General features: G+C 31.4%; 1 protein-coding gene across 16 annotated transcripts in view; it reads right to left on the reverse strand.

The window, feature by feature from the left end:
• Positions 1 to 23,141, reverse strand: part of Tet (Ten-Eleven Translocation (TET) family protein) — a 344,582-nt gene that overhangs the window by 21,035 nt on the left and 300,406 nt on the right. Inside the window, exon 3 of one of the 16 annotated variants that reach the window (XM_073985824.1) lies at positions 18,271 to 18,354. The exons of the other annotated variants lie outside the window; for them this stretch is intronic. The gene's annotated coding sequence lies outside the window, so the exon portion shown is untranslated. The remainder of the gene's footprint in view (positions 1 to 18,270; positions 18,355 to 23,141) is intronic. 16 annotated transcript variants of the gene reach the window in all.

Consider the following 23,141-nt stretch of genomic DNA (forward strand, 5'->3'; position numbering starts at 1 on the left):
ATGAACATAAAAGTGCATTCATCTTGATTTATTTAATCTATATTTTAAAAGATTTTATAATAATAACAAGCCATGAGAATGTTTCATTTTACTACTTTGTGCACTACACCTAGTGCATGGCGCAATAAGATCCAGCAAAAAGTTTGCATCCGCGGATGCAGTTGAATCACTACAAGTGTACGGTACATTTGCCATTGGAGTACATCTTTTCCTATGAATTCACTTATGAATTTAACAAGAGAGCGCGCAGCTAGGATGCACTCCATTTGATTTCCACAGCACATAGCTAGGATGCACTCCATTTCCGATCCAAATCACGGCTTAAGATGCAGTGCTTTGGATTGAATTTATACGCGTTCTTCGGATTGCATTTTTAATCAGTCTAAAGATGCAATAAAAACGCAAGCCATTGCGAAATATCCCAAAATAAATAAAATGCATTTATTATTTGTATAAAACAAGAACACAAAGAAATTTATTATATAAACACAAATTAAAAAAGTTTCCATTAAATTCAATCACATTTGAGCTTACTTCCTCCGTTCTCGACTTAATCCAAGTGCATCTGATTTTCTTTCATCATCCTAAAGTTTTTTGTGTTGCCTTCCCATCACTAGTTCAGTTTTAGAAATGGATTCCAACTCCACTCCATTAAAAATTTCCGTCTCGTGAATTACCGCAAAAATGTTCGCAACATAAGTTGTTATTTCTTTATTTTACTAACAAAATCTTCGAAATGTATACTCTCTTTTATCTTTTGAAGAAATGTGTAGGGATCAACCAACTGTTTTTTGCTATAGGGATCTCTACCGCAACTGCTTATAAATGGTCTGTTCCAGTACTACACATTTATACACATTTTACCTCCGATAACCGATTTTTCCTTTATGTTATCGAAAAAAATAGTAAAAATGTGTAGAAATGTGCAGTACTGGAACAGACCAAAAATGTATCGAACGGAGTGACTTTTTCATAACTCTGTTCCTTCCAATTTTTTTTCTGGGGAAGGTATTACATCAAAAACTACTGATCATCATACAAGCTGTCAAAATGCATTATTGTGAATAAAATCACCAAGTCCCGGTCCACATTGGAATGATTTCATTGATTTTAATTTAATAAATTAGTTCGAGTTACCCACTAACAATAGTAATTTCATGATATTACTCTACGATCTAAGTACGCATAATTTCATGAAATTTATTCAATGAAATCACGCTGGTGTGTATGTAGTAAAGGGAATGTCAGAAAATTTTTACGTTTGACCTGAATTTGAGCAGCTGATGGAGCACTTTAATATTTGGGTTTCATATTTGTCCAATTCGGCTATAGTAGTCTGTAACTAGTTAAAAACATGAGTCGGATTTCTTATTTGAAACCTATAACATAACATTTTTACGAATTTAAATGGTTTTGTGTAAATTATCCATGCGGAATTTAGCATTCGTACACACCCTCAGTTCAGCAATTTATCACTTTTGTATATGCAAATATTTTCACAATTGTCTAACAAATAAAATATGTATGTCATTGAAATGATGAGAATAGAATGTGTGTTTGAAATTATAGTTACATATGTAGGTACATATGTATATTTGTACACAAAGTTGGAAGCATAATTTGAACATTTATTTGTATTGTTAAAAATTCAAATATACTAAATGATAAATTCACTTTTAACATTTAATTAGTGAACTAAAGAAATTTAAAAAAAATTAAGATTTTTAAAAATATTGCATTTATATGCATATTCCATTTATATTTCATACGTGAATGCATTTATGTAATTTTTTCATAAATTCTTTACATAAAAATAAAAATGTTGTTGAAACAACATTCTCGCTCATAATGCATATTTTCCCATTAATTTTTAATATTGTATGCTGCAGCGTATATCTTTCAATAGCTTTTCAATGAATTTCCACCTTCATAATTATATTTTAAATATAAAATAAATAATTTAATAATAATAACAATTATTATGTATGCATCCTTAAACAAGCAATTGACATGTGGTGGTTTGGTGCCTACGACCTGATGCTTTTGTAGGAAAATATTTCACAAACAAAAAAAAAAGGAAAAACTCGATAATTGTATTTATGTGCACTATGGCTGATTTTTTAAAAGCATCATTAAGTAAAACTTCTGATTTCATTAATTTTCATTTCGCTGTAAATTCATAATGACAAATTGCATTATGGTTAATGGAGACAAGTTTGTTGTATACGCTGTGATGATGTTGTCCTTGCTGCTTGGCTTGCTGTTATTTATGTATGTGTAGCTTCAACTTTGAGGTATTGTACACCACCAACCAAATAGATAGAGAGAAAAGACATACATATACTCATATAGTATACATACATATGTATGTATATTGGATTTTATTTTTCTAAAACTTATTAAGAAAAGTTTTATTTTGTACAAAAAAGTTAAAAATCGTAAGAAAAAAAAAACTAAATTGAAAAAAGTTCTTAGTTTTACTAGGTTTATTTAATTAAATCGGCTTCTATAGCATAAAGTCTTTTCCCAAGACAGGAACTTAAAAATAACAAAATAAATTCTTTAATAGCTCTGCCCCATCCAATAATACGTTTACATTGTACTAGTGTTAGTAAATCTAGTGGATTTAAAATTTTAATACCATTGCATATACATACATCAAATAAAGGTGGTTAATCCGACAAAATGTAGACCTACATATGGATCTGCTAAACCTTGGGTTAACTCAATACTATAGGCCCCGGTACATACGGTCCGTTGTGCGTCGCGTCACGCGTTAAAAACAACAACCACATGAAAAAAGTGTAAGTGATGCCAAGTTTGTTCTTGAAGTTTTCATGTGGTTGTTGTAACGCGACGCCTAACGGACCGTATGTGCCGGGGCCTTTTGTGTGACGCGTTGAAAACAACAACCTCATGAAAAATTTGTAAGTGATGCCAAGTTTGTTCTCAAATTTTGCATGTGGTTGTTTTAACGCGACACTCAACGGACCGTATGTGCCGGGGCTTTTACGGACCGTTGAGTGACTCGTTGCGCGTTAAGAACAACAACCACATGAAAAATGTGTAAGTGATGCCAAGTTTGTTCTTGAAGTTTTCATGTGATTGTTGTAACGCGGCACTCAACGGACTGTATGTGCTGAGCCCTTAAAGGTCGCGGGACATACATACGTTCCATTGTGCGCATGGCACAATTACCAGGTAGATGCATCAGCCGACAACTACAACAAAAACGAGTTCAGTACTGTGAAATGTCAAAAATGTTTTCCAAAAATAAAGCTATTCACACAATTTTTTCAACAAAATTTTGTTAGGCAGTTATTAATAAACGCATTATTACAAAAATCCATCAAAGATTCACGATTTTTCTTTTAAATTTTTGTTTTTTAATTTTGTGTTTTCAATTACAACAACTTTTTTGACAGCTCACAGTACATCAGCTGGGCTGATGCGGATACCTGTATGATTGTGTCATGATTGTGCGTAGCGTCACGCGTTAATAACAACAACCACATGAAAAAAGTGTAAGTGATGCCAAGATTGTTCTTGAAGTTTTCACATGGTTGTAACACGACGCTCAACGGATTTCAAACATTACATTTCGGAATAAAATACATACAATAGATGATATATTTAACAATATCCATATTCCAAAATTGAAATTTTAAGTTTAAAGTTTTATTGAATTTTCTCAGTTTTATTTTTACAAATCATTCTTAAGAAAAAGACACAAGCAAGATTTTGTTTTCTTTGCAAATAGCCTGTATTGTACTTGTTGACTCAATATACGGACAAGTTTTGTAGCTGGTTTTGTTCGTTTTGTGTTTTATTTTTCCTACTAACGATTTTTGCTGATTATATTTTGTGTTTATTTGTTGCTTTGCTAAAGCTGCAACATTTATTTTATGGTTGTTATTGTTGTTCAGTTTTATATTTTGTGAAGCCTTGAGAGCATTTGCCGCAGCCATCCATTCATATGGCCATTTAAACTGTCAGCCAACAACATCAAAATGTTCTTTTGTTGTTTAATTATTGTCAGACATGCCATTAATTTTGGCATGTCAAGTCGTTAACGAATTCCTTTTTTTCCTTTAATTTAATTTTTGTTTTTCTTTTTCCATTTTCTTCATAATTTACTTCACATATACAGCATTAAGAAGTAATCCAAATAAACAAAACGAAATATCCTAAACCTTTGGTACGATAAATATTAATATTAAATATTGTTTTATAAAATCATCATTAAAAATCTGGGTTTCAAATGTCAATTCCATAGAGCAAACGTCAAATAAATCCTTATAAAGAAGGTTAAGGCAAAAAGCTCTAATGCAAAAGCCTTTTAATGTAAACTTCTATTAACTGTGTTCGAGGATTTAGTTAAACTAGTGGGTTTTAATTGTCAAATACATTGCGTATTCCTGAAACAAATCCTTATAATCGGTAAAAAGCTCTAATTTAAACATGGACTAACATATTTACTTTGAAACTAACTACAGAAACTAGAAGGTGTGCCGTCAAAAACATCTGATCAATGCACTATTGTAAATGAATCATCATATCATGTGCGAAAGGTAACCAATATAAACAAATTTTGACGTTTGGTCCGAATTCCAGCAACTGATGGAACACCATTAGGCTTCGATATTTTTTTAAATTTTTATAAAGCAAGCGAAACAAATATTCGTTTGTGTGCCTTTCTTTTAATCACCACCTGACAAAGCAAAATCCCTCAACATAACGTACATATGTATTGTATATCAACACTTTTCTTTAAAACATAAATATTTTAACAAAATTTTCGGCTTGATTTGTGCACAAATTGAATGTAAACAAACATATGACTACATGTGTATGTACGTTAGTGCAAAGACGTAAGGAAGGATATTCAATAGTTATTTTTCTTTGTTGTCCTTTAATTTACTTATGTAAATATTTGTTACAGGCATTTTCACAAGGCTAGAGCCATGTCCTAAATGTCAGCATATATTTATGTATTTATTTTATTATGAATTATTAAGCAAATTATATGTATGTATGTATATGGAATATTTAATTTTATTGCCTGCATTTGTTTATTTTTAAGAGAAAACATGAACATAAATTTATTATAACCATAATTGGTAATTTACAAAAAAAAACAAAAAAAAGAATGAACGTTAGAATTGGGCAAATATTGGCTTTTGCTTCATACATAAATATTGTTATTATACAAGTTTGTACATATACAATTTTATCTTTATAGAAATTGGCATTATTTAATATAACTACATTTACAAATGAACAAAAAACTAAGTAAATATCAACATTTTCTAAATATTCCCAAGAATTCTCTTCTTGCAAAGAAAGACATTTTGTTGTCGTGTTATTGTTATTAGGGGAATTTCTCTATTTGATTAGTGTATGCTTAGAAAATGTAATTTGTATGTCTGTCTGTTACATCAACATTGAATTTTAATTATAAATTCCATTTGAAAATCATGCAAATTCAATTTGTTTGCTAATAACAACATCAACAGCAAAAGGAAACCTAAACAAAAACCAATTAATTAATAATTAAATTGTAAATTGCTGAGAACACCATTAGGCAAAAAAAGACAAGACACGACTGAATGAATGGCTAGAACAACCCACGTTTCTTTTGTAATATTCTCAAACTTGAATAAAACTGGAAGAAATGTTGATAACATCTCTAAAAAATGGATTTTGTTATAAGCCATAACATTTATGAGAATATATGGGAAATTAACAAAATTTACATTTAAAATATGTATAATGTAATTAATAGAGGTTTTTGTGAGCATTTTATCAATAATATTCAAGATGTATGCGCTATATATACTACTATTTTCCCAGTTTTGCAAAAAAAGCGTTTCCATACTAATGGGTACTTCACACGATATGTTATTTTACATATGTGCTGTCACTTTGCATATACATTTTGTATATGAAAAATGACAACCCATATGTAAAAAACATATCGTGTAAAGTACCCATAAGCTAAAATATGTGTGTCTGTTTATTTACAAGAATTTGTAAGTAGAAATTTCTTCTGCAAAAACTTTCAAGTTCTCAGTGAAGAACTGTCAAAAATTGTGTTAACAGACAACATTCTGTAACAATTTGTAGAAATTGTTACACAATTTTGGGTAAATGTAATGTAATCTATATCTATTTATTACTTCCGGTGCACTTGGCATCACTTTTTAAGACGGGGTTTTCTTTATGCTTGGTTTACATCTACGAAATCCACTCGATTTCAACTGTCAATTCCATTGCTTAAACATCAAATGAAATCTCATCTGAAATCCATTGGATTTCATTTGACGTTTAAGCAATGGAATTGACAGTTGAAATTGAGTGGATTTCGTAAATGTAAACCAAGCATTAGTTTGATTTGCTTAATTACAGATTTAACGGGGGTGTGCTATGTGTGCAAATTTTACTAATAAGACAATCAATATAAATTATGTATGCGTACCATACATGCATGGACATATGTACGTATGTATGCATCATGGTGGAATAAGAAGGTGTTACATCAAATCATGTCAAACGTCAAATTTGCTCACAATAATGCATTACTGTGAATTGCTTGTTTACATTTTGTATGTGATTTTATTCACAATAACGTATTTTGACAACTGGTATGAAGATCAGCTGTTTTTGGCGTTACACCTTATTATTCCACCATGGTATGCATCTAGTTGCCACCAGCCTTATAAATGTTGCACCTTAGTCAAGGCAAGATTTTCATATTTATTTTCTGAAGTTTGCAAAAAGGAAGTAGTAAAAGAGAAAACTATTTTTATAAATATCAACAACACTCTAACACTAAGGTATTGTGTATATTTTTCTTCTTGCTTCGCTTCACTTCTTTAAGCAAACATATCATAAAAATAGTAATTATGCATAGTATGTTAATAATGTTAATTATAAATAATTACAGTGCAATGAACTAAATGTAGGCAGGCGAAATTATCATTATGTGTGTATACGACACATAAATATATATGTACGTGTATATACGGCACATTGGGCCAAAACACACTTAAAACAGGAGGGTTTTATTAAACAACGGAACGACTCCGCCTGTCCCATTTGCTACTAGAGAATATGTATGTATATGTATAATATAAGATCACATTTATACTAGCGCTTATTAAATAATTAGTCTAATAGTACATTTACATTAACAAAATCTAGCATAACATAGGAAATATTTTTCCTGATAAACCATATTCTGTTTTTGTATTCCGAAACATAATTTACACTTGCATTATTTTACAAATGTTCTATGGAATTGATAACTTAAATGACGATTTTTTAAATCCTGTTAAATGTAAATGCGGCTTGAGTACAAATCCAAAAATAGATAATAAAACTTACGTTACATTTGCACCTAAAACTAGTATTTAGGGCAAATGCGTAGTTTATTTGACAGATATTCTATGCAATTGAAAACTTAAATGACGCATGTTTTAGAAACCTGTGAGATGTAAATGTGGCTTAATGGAGCAATTGCCATGATCATTAGCTAATAAGAACGTCCTCCAAAAAGAACGCAACAATGCAACATACATAGTTACACAACAACTAGACTATTTTGATTGAAAATCATTTAACTTTCAAAAATGTTGTTCACATTTTCATACCGTTAATTCACAATAACTACTTACTAATTTGATAGATTGTGTGAAATTAGCAGAAATCAAATAAAATATTTTATGTAAACATAGCCTTATAGGATTGCATACTCCACCACACATACTATACATTCATCGTGTCCTATAATCCATTCTAGAATTATTTAGAAAAGAAAGAAGTTAATAGTCATAAAAAATACAAAAACAACGACTTAAAACTTACTGTCAATACGAAAGTAATGAAAATAAGAAATTCTCTGTTTTTTTGTTTCCTTCTTTTTCATTTTTTTATTATTTATGTACGTTGTGGTGTGCTATGCTTTACGATTATCATCTAGGTGTGGTATTTCGTTATGATTGTCATAATTATATGAGGTCGTATTTGATGTATTTGCTTTTCCAGAATAAATGTTGGGCTTGGAATGCTGGCTTGGCTTATAATCTCAAAGTCATGGCGGGCACGAAACAAAAAATCGAAATGGGATTTTGATTGAATTTCATGTGGTCGATGTGGGAAGGTTTTTTATTTTTTTTTTTTTGTAAAAAGAATTGGAATCTGAAATTGCCTTTGTTTTCTTTTTGATTTCACTTTGAGTGCCAGATGTAAAATTGATGACTTGAAATTTAACCCACAAAAAGAAACAAAAATACAAAAATGAAAGCAATTAAATAAATTGAATTACAACAAAGCAATCATCATGATTCACATTAAATGTTAATCATGAACCGGAATTGAAGACAGTGATGCAGCGTCATTGCATTTTGTTTAAACCTCACTCTAACCAGCGATCCAATCATCCTACATGTACATGGTACATTTCTACGACGTATGTACATATTCCAATGTTGTAAATGTATTTGTAATGGAAATTTAAATTTATCGACAGTTGATTAAAACGTTTAATAATTTTGCAAAACATCGTCGAGTAAACGAAAAAAATAACACTAAATGCAAAAAAAACCTGAAATCTCGTTTTGAACACCTGTGCCTTTAGTGACGACATAGTACGGACAACGTTTGCAGCAGTGAAATGATTCGACCGGGTTTGTTGGCAGCACTTTTGTTTTTGTCGTTGTTGTTATTCGCTGTTATTGGGTAATGCAATAGAATTTTATGGCCGTTTAATTTCGACTTAAGAAACACGTAACGTAACATCGATCGAACGACGACACATTTATTATAAATTATAAATCACTTATTTTTTGTGTCGGCCTGGCCGATTCGTTTGCCTGATAAATTATCATTTGCTTTTGTTTGGAATTCAGTTGGGGAATTAATTAAAAATAATAAACAAATAAAATATATCGTACGACAGCGTATAACACAACAACAACAACGGTGATACCAATGACAACAACATATAAAAATAATAAATAATCTTATGCTCTCCATACAAAATAAGACAAAAGAAAAAAAAAACACAAGCAAATTGACATGTGAACATGTGCATTCTGTGTGGCGACGTGCAAACTGTGAATGCAATTTGGATGCATTTTTGTTGTAGTACTTTGTACACTAGCTGTGTGACATAAAACAAACCAGCCAGCCAGCAACAGTGGCAGCAACAACATAAACAATGAAATAAAATTGCAAATGAAACAGCTAACGAGGAAAGGCCGTCGACGTACACAGACCGCCATGTAGACAACGCCGCTCACACATATCTGGATTTACTCTTACAAACAGACAGCCAAACAAGTGGGGGCCTACATGTTGATGTCCATGTCCACAGCAGCAGAGGCAAGAAACCACAACAATATCAGCAACATACCAACAAATAAAGATTCTCTTGGGTCATACCTCCTCCTCTCTGCCTATACCATTGTGATGTTGCAGCTTGGTGTCAAGTGCATCAGAATTGGACACGATACAGCGAAGTTGTTGCCATTGTAGTTTTTGTTGATGCTGCACATGTGCAACATTTCATCATTTTGATCTACATGAACTTAAAACATTATCGTGTGAATATAATTTTTAGCAACAAAAAAAAATATATTTTATGTTTGCTTTCAAGGAATCACATTTGAAAAAAGAAAAATTAATTAATTGCAATTGTTATTAATTAAAACTATGTATGTATTAACTAAGGAAATTATTATTGATGCTAAAAACGTTAAAATCGAAATTTGCAATACATTAAAAAAGAAATGGGATTATTTAAATTAAGTGTTACAGTAGATTTAATAGTTTTTATGGCACTTGTTTGTTGATTCTTATTTAACCGTAATGCAAAATTGCCACAAAATAGATATGTGTATCTGTTCACTGCTAATTCTATCGAGTAAAAACTAGGAAGTTTAGTAAAACGCATCATTAAAGTTGCCATTCCATTTAATATCTGTCAAAAAATAACTTATTTTACCAAAACTTGTTTTAAGTGCTATGGTAATTTAGTTTAAAACGCTTATCATACGTTTAGATTAACAAAATTCACTGAACTTCAAATATCAATTCTATTGCATATACATATGTACGTCAAATAAATCCTTGTTAAATATTGGATTTTAAATGATGTATACGCTATGTCCCGGTCCACACTAGCGTGAATTTCATTAAAAAATTTCATGAAATTAGGTGTTCTTAAATCGAATTCCCCACTACAGCAATTTTATGATTTTACTCTACTATGGACGTCGATCTAGAGACGCATAATTTCATATCAAAATTTCAATGAAATTACTGTAGTGTGGCCCGGGACTATGGTATTGACATTTGAAACTCGGTGGAATTTCGTTAGTCTAAACGTACTATTACGTCACATGCTTGCGTTTTGATAACAAATGACATGAATTATCAATTCCATTGAATAGTAATAGGTATGTTCGTTTACTCAACAATTTGTACAAGTCCAGTAACTTCTTGTAAACGACTAAGGCCTTTTGCATTGTACTGTAGAGTAAACGACCAACTTCTAGTAACAATCGGTACAAATTTTGAGTAAACGAGCACACATAATGTTTACTTTGGTGTTTTTGTGTCAGGCTTTGCAATGTCCACGTTAACCTAGATTTAGCATAAATATCTTAATTTGTTTTTATTTAATAACAATATGATCCTGTCCCATATTCAAACAACTAAAGAGCTCCTCAAAAATTTTATTATGTTTTTGATATTTTGTGCTGTCACAGACATTTTCAACGTTATTATCATCGTCATCACCATCACCATTGTCATAATCACTGTCATTTAAAGTGTTGCCAGGTTCCATATATCACTCTCGTTATTCTAATAAACATGCAGTGTCTGTCATTGTTCCAAATTCATTCGTTTATATGTATGTAGTTTGTGAGTTACTACTTGCCGGTTAAGTAGAAAATACGGTCGGTATACATACACAACAATGTAAATATGTATGTATATGCAATTTTTGCATGTAAATTTTTGTCAATATGAATGTACGTAAATTTCATGAACTCTATCGTGTAGTTGTAGTCTGTTACTGTGTTGTTTAGTTTAGTTTTTGTTTTGAAATTGTTTTCTGTGAACGTAGCAGAGTGTGCGTGTGTGTATGACCGACCGCCTGTATGCTAGTACATTTATGCGGATATTGAACTCTGAGTATGGCGTTAATTGACCTCGTGCTTAAATGCAAAAAGTCCAAATGAACACAAAAGCATCAACATAATAAATAATAGTTAAACAAATAAAGTAAATTTATATAACGTGAATGTGTGAAAATGAAATATATTGAGTAATGGGGGGAAATATAGATCTATTGACTAAGGACTCTGGCCACATTTGTCTTAACTAAAGCGCTCGGCACATACGATGCGTTGAGCGTCGCGGTACAACAACCACGCTCAACGCATCGTATGTGCCGAGCGCTTTAAACCGGGGCGCATTAAAAATTAGGTGTGTTCGTTTACTCAAGAATTTGTACAAATTTGTACAAGTTTAGTAACTTCTTGTAATCGGCTAAGGTCTTTTGCATTGTACTGTAGAGTAAACGAACAATATCCAGTAACAAATTGTACAAATCTTGAGTAAACGAACACACATATTGTGTACTTTCACCAAATAAAATTATTTTCTTATTAGCCTAAAAATAGGCTGTGATGTTTAGAAAATAAGACAAAATAAGGTATTAAACAATAATGGGTACTTTACACTGTATGTTATTTTTATGTTATTTTATATATATAACGTGACAAACCCATATGTAAAAAACATATCGTGTAAAGTACCCATAATTAAACAAACATATAACTATTCCATATTATTAGAAATAAACTTGAACTATTTTTTTAACTTTCAAATTCAAAGAATAGAATCCATCATCGACATCAGGGTCATTGCCCAATAATAGACACTGAATTTGACCTTAATTGTTGCTTGCATCTTGAAAACCTACAACAATATGCTCTGGCGCAGAATTGGTTTTAGCCAATGGCAAACGAAGATCGAAAAACTGAATGAGAACAAATGATTGGACGAACGAACGAACAAAAACTTGTTATCTTTTCGAATAAATCTTTAATTAATTTTATAAAACGAAATTTGTGTACTCGTGTACTCAATTTAAATTTTAATTAGTTTTTCTTAGACACAAATACAAGCAGAGCGTTTGCAAAAACCACATCCATAACAACACATACATACAGACATAGATACAAACTAGAGGGTTTGTTCTTCTAAAATGTATGGTGAATATAGAGGGAAATGTCTGTTCAACATTTTACAGATCCATCAATTTATATAACCATGCACCTACTTATGTACATACATATATATGTATGTACAAAGATGTGAATTTTATAGAAAATGAAAAATAAAATTTTTATATTTAACTTTATTAAAAATAAATGCCACAGAATTAAATTATAAATCCTCCTCATGATGATGTTCAGAAAGAAAACCTCCCTCACATGGTACCGAGAAATAAACCTAAAGGAGAAACCCCCCAAAAACAAAATCCATTGCCAGAAACAACGATGGCAACCAACCACAACAACATGGAAAAACGTGACAAAAGTTAATTACAAAGTTTTCCTTCTCATCGTCGTCGACATCGGCTACAACAACAACAACGATTCCAAAAACGTCATCAAAATGATGAACGAAAAATGTATGCCTGGGTGTGCGGATGTGGGGTAAAGGGGGCTTGGCGCATTTGTTTGGCCAGATCCAATTTTTGTTTTCGTTGCAAAAATATGATGCATGTATTGGCCTGTGTGTTGCTTGTTAGCCACATGTATTTTGTTGAGTTAGCCGAGCCCATCAAGGACAACCCCTTTGGGCATGGAACTTCTGAACACAACCATATTTTGTTTTTAATTAATTTAATCAATAAGCTTAATCATGAGGAGCCAAATATAACGATCTAATAGAATATCGAATGGTAAGCTATTTTTAGGATGATATCCATATCGGGCAAAAACAATTACGACGTAATAAGGTACACAAAATACAACCATTTTTATGAATTCACTTTTCAATATCAAAGTGGAGAAGGATAGATTATTGTTTCCGATTCTGTAACTTATTTTCGAGTTACCGACAAAAGTCATAAAATTAAAATGTTTATCATTTCTATAATTAATAATTTTTCGGTAAGATAGACATTTTATTAAATGTCAAATGCGCTTGACAGGCCAAACAACAAAAACAGGAATTAAAAAAAAAGGAAATCGGAAATAATTAAATAAAAAGTTCTTTAATATTTGTTTTTAGTTACGATATTTGTTTAGAGATCTGCTATGGCAAAAGAATGCAATGTACTTTTTTGTTTGCTGTTGTGTATGTATAATAATAATTGTTCCACAAACTCTCTCATATCAATGAGTGCACCCGGGTTCATATTGGCTCAATGATATGTGACCTCCTTTGTATTGCCGAGTCCGAACGGCGTGTCCTAAGACACCACTTGAAGGGAAGATTCCCATGGCTCAAATACTGGGAAAATGTCGCCTACATTACTGATGAGTATTTTGCCACCGTTGAAAATTTGATGTTGCCTTTGTACCGGTCCACACTAGACCGATTTTATTAAAAAAAATCATGAAATTATTCGTCCCTAGATCGAGTTCAAGTGGTAGAGTAATATCAAGAACACCTAATTTCATGACATTTTTTCAATGGAATCACTCTAGTGTGGACCGCTACTTAGATATTGTAATAATGTCATGTTTACATGAAGCGAATTCAAAAACGGGTCATTTAGTATGTGTATATCAAAAATTACTGGTTTAATAAAATATGCTTGATGTAAATGTGATATATGTAAGTTTATAACTATTCATAAAACCTCAACTGGATTTAATAAAGCCAATATAAATCCCGCATAATTTATATATAACATTATAGTACGTTTAGACTTATAAATCCACTCGATTTCAAATGTCAATTCCATAGTATATACATACGTCAAATAAATCGTAGTTCTAAATCCACTGGTTTTTATTTGACGTATATTCTATGGGATTGACAGTTTAAATCATAGTACAAGTTCATAGTCTAATGGGTACTTTACACGATATGTTTTTCACATATGAGTTGTCACTTCTCCCATACAAAATATATATGCAAAGTGACAGCTCGTATGTAAAAAACATATAGTGTAAAGTACCCATAACAGGCGTTTTAGGAGGATTAAAAAGTGACAGTCCGTTACCTTTTGTTTACATTTGAAAACACATTATTTTTATTTATTTCCATTCTATTTGCTTTATTTTATTTCATTCTTTCTCAGAAAATATTTATTTTGTAATATCAATTCAATTCAATGTAACGTATGACTCGTAAAAAGTGCTGCCATTATTTATACTTTTTTGGAAGTGTAGAGATTTTTTGTCTACAAAACAGAGTTGTATTGCCGGATTAAAAACAAATCCAGTCAATACGAGGATTCAATTTTATATGGTAATACCCCGGTTACACTTAACCGGATTAACCCAGTGGGTTTGGGTTTCAAATGTAAATTCCATAGCGTAAACGTCAAATAAATTCTCATGAAGTGGGTTAACCCGGCAAAAAACTCTAATGTAACCGTACTATAAATCTGGTAGATTATGGAGATAATGCAAATATATCTGGTAGATTATGGAGATAATGCAATATATATATAAGTGTATATTTGGATCAAGCTTTATATAGGTATATGTTAAAGTAGGTTTGGGGAAATTTGGAAACACTATTACGAATATTTTTTAATTTGAACCAATCCAATATATGCTTGTTTTTACTGTCTCATATTTCTTCGTGATGGAACAATTTTAATAGCAAAAATATAAAAAAAATCAGTCCAGTTATGTTAGCTTGGCTTCTTCTTTTAACCAAACATTCGACGATGACAGACTTGAACTACTTGAGAATGTAAGTGATGTAAATAAACAAGAAAATATTGAGGATATTTTAATTTAAAAACATGCTAAATAAACATTAATTATAAATACTACTAGATAGGTATATGTAAGTAAGTGTATGCTAAAAACAAGTACTGCATGTTACTACTTTTTCATGTTTTTTTTCTTTTTTGCAATTTTCATGTTTCTGCTGCTACGTTATTATTTTAATTGACGTTTGGCTGCTGTCATTAGCTACAAAGTTTATTTACATGACAACAACGTCGACGCAGGAGGCAATGCTTGCTGACTGATGATGATAGCAATAATGGTAATGGCTGAGGAGGAAAATGATGACGGTGAGGTTGATGGTACTAACGCTGTTGACTTTGTCGTCGTCGAAACTAAATTAAAATGTAACATTCTTGTGGCGAAAATAATAATAATAATTAAAATTTATGTCAGGGAATTCATTTAGTTACTATTAATTGACCACAAAATTTTCATTAGACTTTTTATAATGAACATTTTTAAAGCTCGTATACATTTTCAGTTTCACTGTCTAATTTAAACATCATATAAAAACACATAGTTAAAAAACATATATCTGATATGTAAACAAACTATAGCAAATACTCTAATCCAAATTCCATACCCAAAAGAATGTGCATGTGTTTACACAAGATAAATTGGGTAAATCAAAACCAGATTATTATAAAGCCGCATTTACATCTATATCTTATTTACATCTAACAGATTAAAAATCGTCATTTAAGTTGCCATGTTCATTGAATATCTGTGCTTATTTGGCCCAAATACTGAATTTAGGTGCAAGTGTAAATTTGGTATAACAGGTTTCAATAACACCCAGCAAAAAGTTTGCATCCGTGGATGCAGTTTAATCAGTACAAATGTACAGTACATTTGCCGTTGGAGTACATCTTTTCCTATGAATTCACTTATGAATTTTACAAGAAAGCGCGCAGCTAGGATGCATTCCATTTTGCTTCCACAGCACACTGCTAGGATGCACTCCATTTTCGATCCAAATCACTTACACATTTTTCATGCGGTTGTTGTTTTCAATGCGCAACGCGTCACATAACGGATCGACCGAGGCCTTAAAGGCCCCGGCACATACGATCCGTTGTGCGACGCGTTGCGCGTTGAAAACAACAACCACATGAAAAATGTGTAAGTGATGCCAAGTTTGTTCTTGAAGTTTTCATGTGGTTGTTGTAACGCAACGCACAACGGACCGTATGTGCCGGGGGCTTAAGTCATTTACGTTGTCAATTCCATTGCATATCTGTCAAATAAATGACGTATGCATTTGCTCCAAATACTCTTTGCTAGTGTAAATTAGGCTTAACTTTCATGCCAAGTTTTCTTTTGAAGTTTTCATGCGGTTGTTGTTTCGGCAAGTAAAACGACATTCAACGGATTGATCGTATTTGACCCTAACAGTACGTTTAGACTATGCTCGATTTAGCAAATCCAATGGATATAAGTTGTCATTTTTAATTTGCAAACTTTTCAAATATCCACCCACCATCGACAACATACATACATATATTCTTATAATAACAATAACTAGGATTATTTTGAAGAGGAGACCACCTGCATGCAATTCTCTTGTTAACGTCCAAGATATTCCTCAATCAACCAACAATAAATCCACATGTAAAATGCAAAGAGATGATGTTGTGACAAGAAAACTGTATAAGGTAAGGAAAAAAGAAATGTTGGAAATCTTTCTTCTTGCAAGACATTGTATGCCACTTTAAATAATTAACCAGACAACAAGATACGTAAATATGTATGAAAAAAAATCGAAGAAAATATCCAAACCAAGTAAGAAAAGAATATAAACCGTAAATCAACAACTCTCAAGCTTGGAGAGAAAATCTTTTTGTTTTCATGGACGAGCATGAAGTGCTGGGAATGGGGGAATCGTAGCGAATACGTTTAAAAAGAATCACGAGAATAATAACAAAAACGACTATGGCCAAGAAATTCTTGATTATTCCACTTGGTGTATATGGCTAAGGAACAATCTCTTATATGTGATGTGATGGTGTCTGAACGACCAGAGAGCAGAATGTAAGGGGAGTCTTGGTTGTGGATTTTTAAAAGTATGTGTATATACTACATATGTATAAGATTACACTTAAAATAAACACATGAACATTAACAATGAATTTTTATTTTCCATATTAAATCCCTTAAAAAGAAATAAGTTTAATTAACAAACAGTCCTTAATTAAATCAACAATAATCTTCCATGGCTTAAATGAAGGAGATCATACACATTGACAAAAAAGGTTGTGGAAGAAGAAATACACTCGAAATGGTGTCATCTAAATTTAATGTAAACACCTATATAAACAGATTGGCTATAAGAAAGGAGACGATAATTAATTTTTAAAATATTTTTTTTTCATTATTAAAAGACAAAATTAAATTAAATTATAATTAAATGTCATGATAATAGCATTTACAGTAATAATGAGGCCCAATGTAAACGTAGCCTTAGTAACACACATGTCATTCTATTATAGTCCAGATTGTCATTGGGCAATTTTCCTTGTGGCAATTGTCAGTTTCACGAATAGAGAGGGAGGCATATGTGAACCAACTGCCGCAAGAGAAATTGCCTAACCTAAATTTGGACATTTAATTCATGGCCCATATGTTCATTTCATATGATCTGTTCCAGAATCAGTTTCTTGATTTGCCATACATATTATCATCATTAAATTAACTTTATCATTATTAATTAAATTCAATCCACAGCTGTCTGTAATTTAAATTTGGAATTAAATGAACAATAATAATTTTATGATAATACCATTAAATTTTGCTTTTTCCATTAATTCCCAAAAATAAAATGAAAACAATTCAAACCTAAGCTACTCTCCCTCCACCCGATTCTCCCCAACAATCCCAAAACGTTTTATTTTCATGATGTAACTACCAAAACCCAAAAGAGCAATGAACTGTTGATGAATTACCAAAGAATTTCGTTTAAAAATAAATACGGAACAAAAACAAACAGCAAAAGAAAAAAATAAATAAAAATACATGAAATAAAGATTAAGTTGAGTACAAATTCGCATACATAAATACAACAGGCCGGGCAAAACGTTGCTAGACATTTCGCGTGTGTGTAAATTGTTAATTCAAGACTTGAATTAGATGAATCATAATTTGTTATGGTGTTGCGAGTTTTTTCTTTTGTAATGAGAAAGCATATTGTATGGCTTGAGTTAACGTCTTTAACATAATTTGTCTTAATTAAGCGTTTTGTTGTCTTAACCCATTTCTTTGAATGTCAATGGCTTACCCGTAATGTGTTTTTTCCATCTTTAAGTATTTTTGTTGAAAATATTTTTTTGAATAGTAATTACCGAGCGTAATATAAGCTTACCTAAAAAGAGAAGAAAAAAAACATATTAATATATGTTTGTAATTTTTAGGAAATATTTTTAAGAACATATTTAATGTAGTTTAAAATTGAATTTGAAATGGTTATTTATTTACTTTGAACTCATTTCATTGGAATGAAATCTCAAGACTTCTTAAGGCGGCGGTACATACGGCGCGTTGAGCGTCGCGTTACAACAACCACATGAAAAATTCAAGAATAAACTTGGCATCACTTACAAATTTTTCATGTGGTTGTTGTTTTTAACGCGTGACGCGACTCACAACGGACCGTATGTGCCAGGGCCATTATGTCTATGATTTATAGTTGCATACAAATAACATGGAAAAACAGAGAAATAAAGTATTTCACAACGATTTTTTTAATATTTCTTAAAATTAAAAAAAAAGATAAAATACAAGGAATATTAGATCAAACTGTTGCGAAAATAACAAAATTGGGTTCCCGGTATTGAGTCTCGTCACGCGTCAGGAACAACAACAACATGAAAAATGTGCAAGTGATGCCAAGTTTTTTCTTGAAGTTTTCATGTGGTTGTTGAAACGCGACACTAAACGGACCATATGTGCCGAGTCCTTAAGGAATTTGCGTTCAGTTTTAATTTGTTACTTTGGATACGATTAATGTATGATGCAATAATATGGTGTTACACCAGATGCTCAAAACTCAACCAAACATTAAAATTTCTTTATAATTTGTTTACCATTGGTAATATATTTCGACAGGTAGTCCGGAGATCAGCTGTTCTTCAGATGGATTAAACCTTTACAGTAAAGCTGAAAACACATCCAACGTTTGATTAAAGTTTTTTTGTCATTTCTGGTAGAAGAATAATGAAAAATTGAAACTTGGCAGCACTTTGTCTTTTATTCATCTACCAGAAATGACACAAAACTTTACTCAAACATTGGATGTGTTTACGGCTTAAATGAGTGAAATGAATTGTCTTATCTTTTGTAAACACACGTAAAAGTGCTGCCTAGTTAACTGCGACAATAGGCCTGTTCGATAACTTCGCACATATTTGTACAAATTTTTGAGTTATCGTACAGACCTAATGCTATAGCGCTATGGCATACGTACTTGCAACTAGAGATGTTTTGTTCACGAAAGAAAACCTCATAAAGAAGGTTAACCTGGCAAAAAGCAAGAGGGTACATGATTCTTATTTATCTCTGAGAATCATATATCGTATAATAAGATAATCCCTATAAAACTGACCTATACAACAAGAAATAATTCAATAATGTCCACAGTTGGGGCGGGAAAATCTGTCACGTCGAATTAAAATTAATGTTATGTTAATTGAATTTGATCGTTTTTATAGTTTTTCTAAATTTGATATAATTTTCTGTGTGTGTACGCCCGCCCAATCCAGCCATCTTTAAGGCAGATGCCAATTCCTAAAGATAAGGTTGGCGCTGGCCATGGTCTTGTTGGTGTAGAATAGTTGTGTGTGGTTCTTTGTTTTATCTCTTGAATGCAGTTTATTTTATGTACTTTGTTGTTTTTTGTGCAATTTTTGCTTCTCCTTTCTTTGTTTTGTTATTTTTTTTTTTCATTTTATTGTATGTAGTGTGTATTCTTTTTCACTCTCCAAGCGTCGTGTTGTGGATTGGTTTTTGTTGTTTCATTCGTTTGTTTGTTCATTATTATTATATCTGATTATTACAGGGGCTCCTCTGATGGCATTCACGACCACCGTCCGTCGTTCGTTGTAGTTGTCGTCGTTATTATTGCATATTGGCTATGAATGCAGGCGTTGCACTATTTCAAGGTCCCTCGGACACGTTATAAATAGTAAACAATTAAGAAAACAGCAGAAAAAATTGTAATTATTGCTTTTTATTCATTCAAGACAGATAAAATTGCCCCATGAATTTTGGTATATGAAGGAAGGGAGGCATATACTACTACCACAATTCTACATTTAAGCATAAATATCTATAGTCGACGGACAGAGGTATTAATTTATGTTAGCTTGATTACGTTATTAATGTTGTTAATGACGATATTGCATTTATTAAAGCGGGGGATCATTTCGGACGTAATACTCATAAATAAAGATAATAGCATTTGTGTATACCAGTTTCATCTTAGGATGCATAGCTTCAGATTTAACATCAGTTGTCAGTGATAAATCATTGTAAATTGCAATGGCCATGAGAATGAAAAACTTGTTTTGCTGAAATATTTCAAAAAAGGATATTAAACGGCGTTTGAATTACACTAAGTTTACATTTACGAAATACACTCGATTTGAAATGTCAATTCCATTGCTCAAGCGTCAAATGAAATCCAATCGATTTCAGATGAGCTTTCATTTGACGTATACGCAAAGGAATTGACAGTTGAAATCGAGTGGATTTCGTAAATGTAAACATAGTATTAGAGCTTTTTCCGGGTTAACCTTCTTTATGGGGATTAATTTGGCGTTTGAACTATGTAATTGACATTTGAGTTTTTTAAATCCGGTTAAGTGCAAACGAGCTTTTTTTTCCTCAAGTTTTATTGTAATGCCTTTCCAAATAATGATTTTGTTGCATATAAAAAGTAAAGGAACAGACCAAATAAAAGAACTTATAATTCCCAATTTCAAAGCCATTTATTTCAACAAGGCGTTGATATGTGGCATATTTGGTAGATCATTCGCCATGACATTTGTCAATAATTCACAACTTAATTATACAAGTTTAATATAAAGTCTTGTTTACGAATTCGCACGATAAAACAATTGGTCTATTCCTTTACATTTTAAAGTGGTAAAAAAGTTATGAACTGTTCTCATTTCAATTGTATGCTGATTGAAGTAAAGGAACGTTTTTTGAGTAAATAGTCGTAAAACTTGAAGATTCTTGCACGTAAAGGAACAGGGATAATTTGTTTTGTAAAATTGCCAATCAACCACACATAAAATAGTACAAGTGATGCCAAGTTTCCCTTGCATTCAACCCCTTTGTTTGTGCTTACTTAAATTATGCTTGAAATTTCGCATTGTGTTGCGAATGCATGACGATTTTCCTGCAAATGAAACAACTATTGCCACAGAATATGTTAAATTTAGAAAATAATTTGATATAAATATGCTGCAAAATATATATCTTTGATACAAATAACTTCAGTACATTTTTTGAAATAAAATAGTTTACTACAATTCCACTCTTTAATAAAAATCCACATGTTTATATTTCTTCACATTTTAAGTAGTTATAAGCTATAAATTGTCGTGATTAAATACATTTAATTTTAAAACTCAAACAACCAACTCAAATTTCAACAACTCTATAATAAATGTCGTCGGTATGTCTGTAGTCTTCTATTGCTTGTAGCTAACTTTATGCCTTTTGGCATTTTGTTAATTATAACATTGGTATTTTTTCCACTTTTTGTTTGCAATAAGAGCTAATAACCATTATTTATAAATTATTGTCAATTACATGTTACGACCAAAGTTAATGTAATGTGTGTCTTTTTATAAATTATAAATATAAAATTACAAAATGTTAAAAAAACGCTGCAAATATTCTCATTGAATAAACTCTGATTTGAAAAAAAAAACTCAAGTGTTCATATTACAATTCTTAAACGGGTATTAGTAAAACTCGTCATTTAAATTGTCCATTCCATAGAATATAAACTTCGGTGTAAACGTATCCTAAAATTTGTAGTCAGCTGATATTTGTTTATGTTTTTTTCCAATATTAAATGTTTAATAATCTGCCTTTTTAGTTGTTCAAATACTTTTGTTAACTTTACGTATACACATGTACCTATACATACAAAGTGATGTCTAGATTTATTTTTCTTACTTTTGTAATGCAAGATATAGATTTTTTCAATTACTTTTTTTATTCAATCTGGAAACATTTTCCTCGTCTCCACTTTTTGCTGTTGTTATTATTGGTTTCATGTTTGCAGGGAACGCGACAGCATCTTGCTGCAATTGAAGTTACAAAAGTATTCCGTATTCCAGAGAGTTCAGATACAGGCGTCGATAGTGATGTACAAACCGACACATAACATAACATTAAGCTGAGGTCACGTACATCCATTTATATTAAATTATCTTTGCCATAATAATAAATTGAATGCAATTATTGAAATAATCGTTATTTATTGCTCTGCAACGACAACAACAACACGCCGACTGAACGGCATACAATCGCAACTAATACGATGACGTTGAGCACGCACGCGTGTACAAAGAAAGAAAAGAAGGAAAAATGCGCGCATCTTCTTCATCAGTATAGTAACAACATACCAATGTGATTGCAGTTAAATGCTATCATTTTGAACATATTTTTGTAATATCTTGTAGATGTTATTATTTTTATAATTGATTCCAATAATTATTTCACATAAATATGTATGTATACATTAAAATTGATTTATTGGTTATAAACTGGCATTAGAAATCAATCAGCTGTTTGAAGTAAAATGTTTAAATTGAAACGCCCTAGTCTGAATATCGGCTTATATCAAGTTCCATGCTAAAGTAAAACCATGTTTACATTAGAGCTTTTTGCTGTGTTAACTTCCTTTTGAGATTTGTTTGACGTATACGTAATGGAATTCACAATTGAAACCCTCTGGATCGCATAAATCCAGTTACATGTAAACGTACTTTAATATCATGACATTATCTACTGGGTAACTCGATCTAATTGTACCTTTATATATAATCGCATTTAACAAACCCACTGGGTTTTAAAAGTCAATTCTATTAAATATACGCCAAATAAATCCTCATAAAAAAGTTTAAATGAACT

Source organism: Musca autumnalis, unplaced genomic scaffold, assembly GCF_047663935.1.
Source record: "Musca autumnalis isolate F117 unplaced genomic scaffold, ASM4766393v1 scaffold_4, whole genome shotgun sequence".
Lineage (NCBI taxonomy): Eukaryota > Metazoa > Arthropoda > Insecta > Diptera > Muscidae > Musca > Musca autumnalis.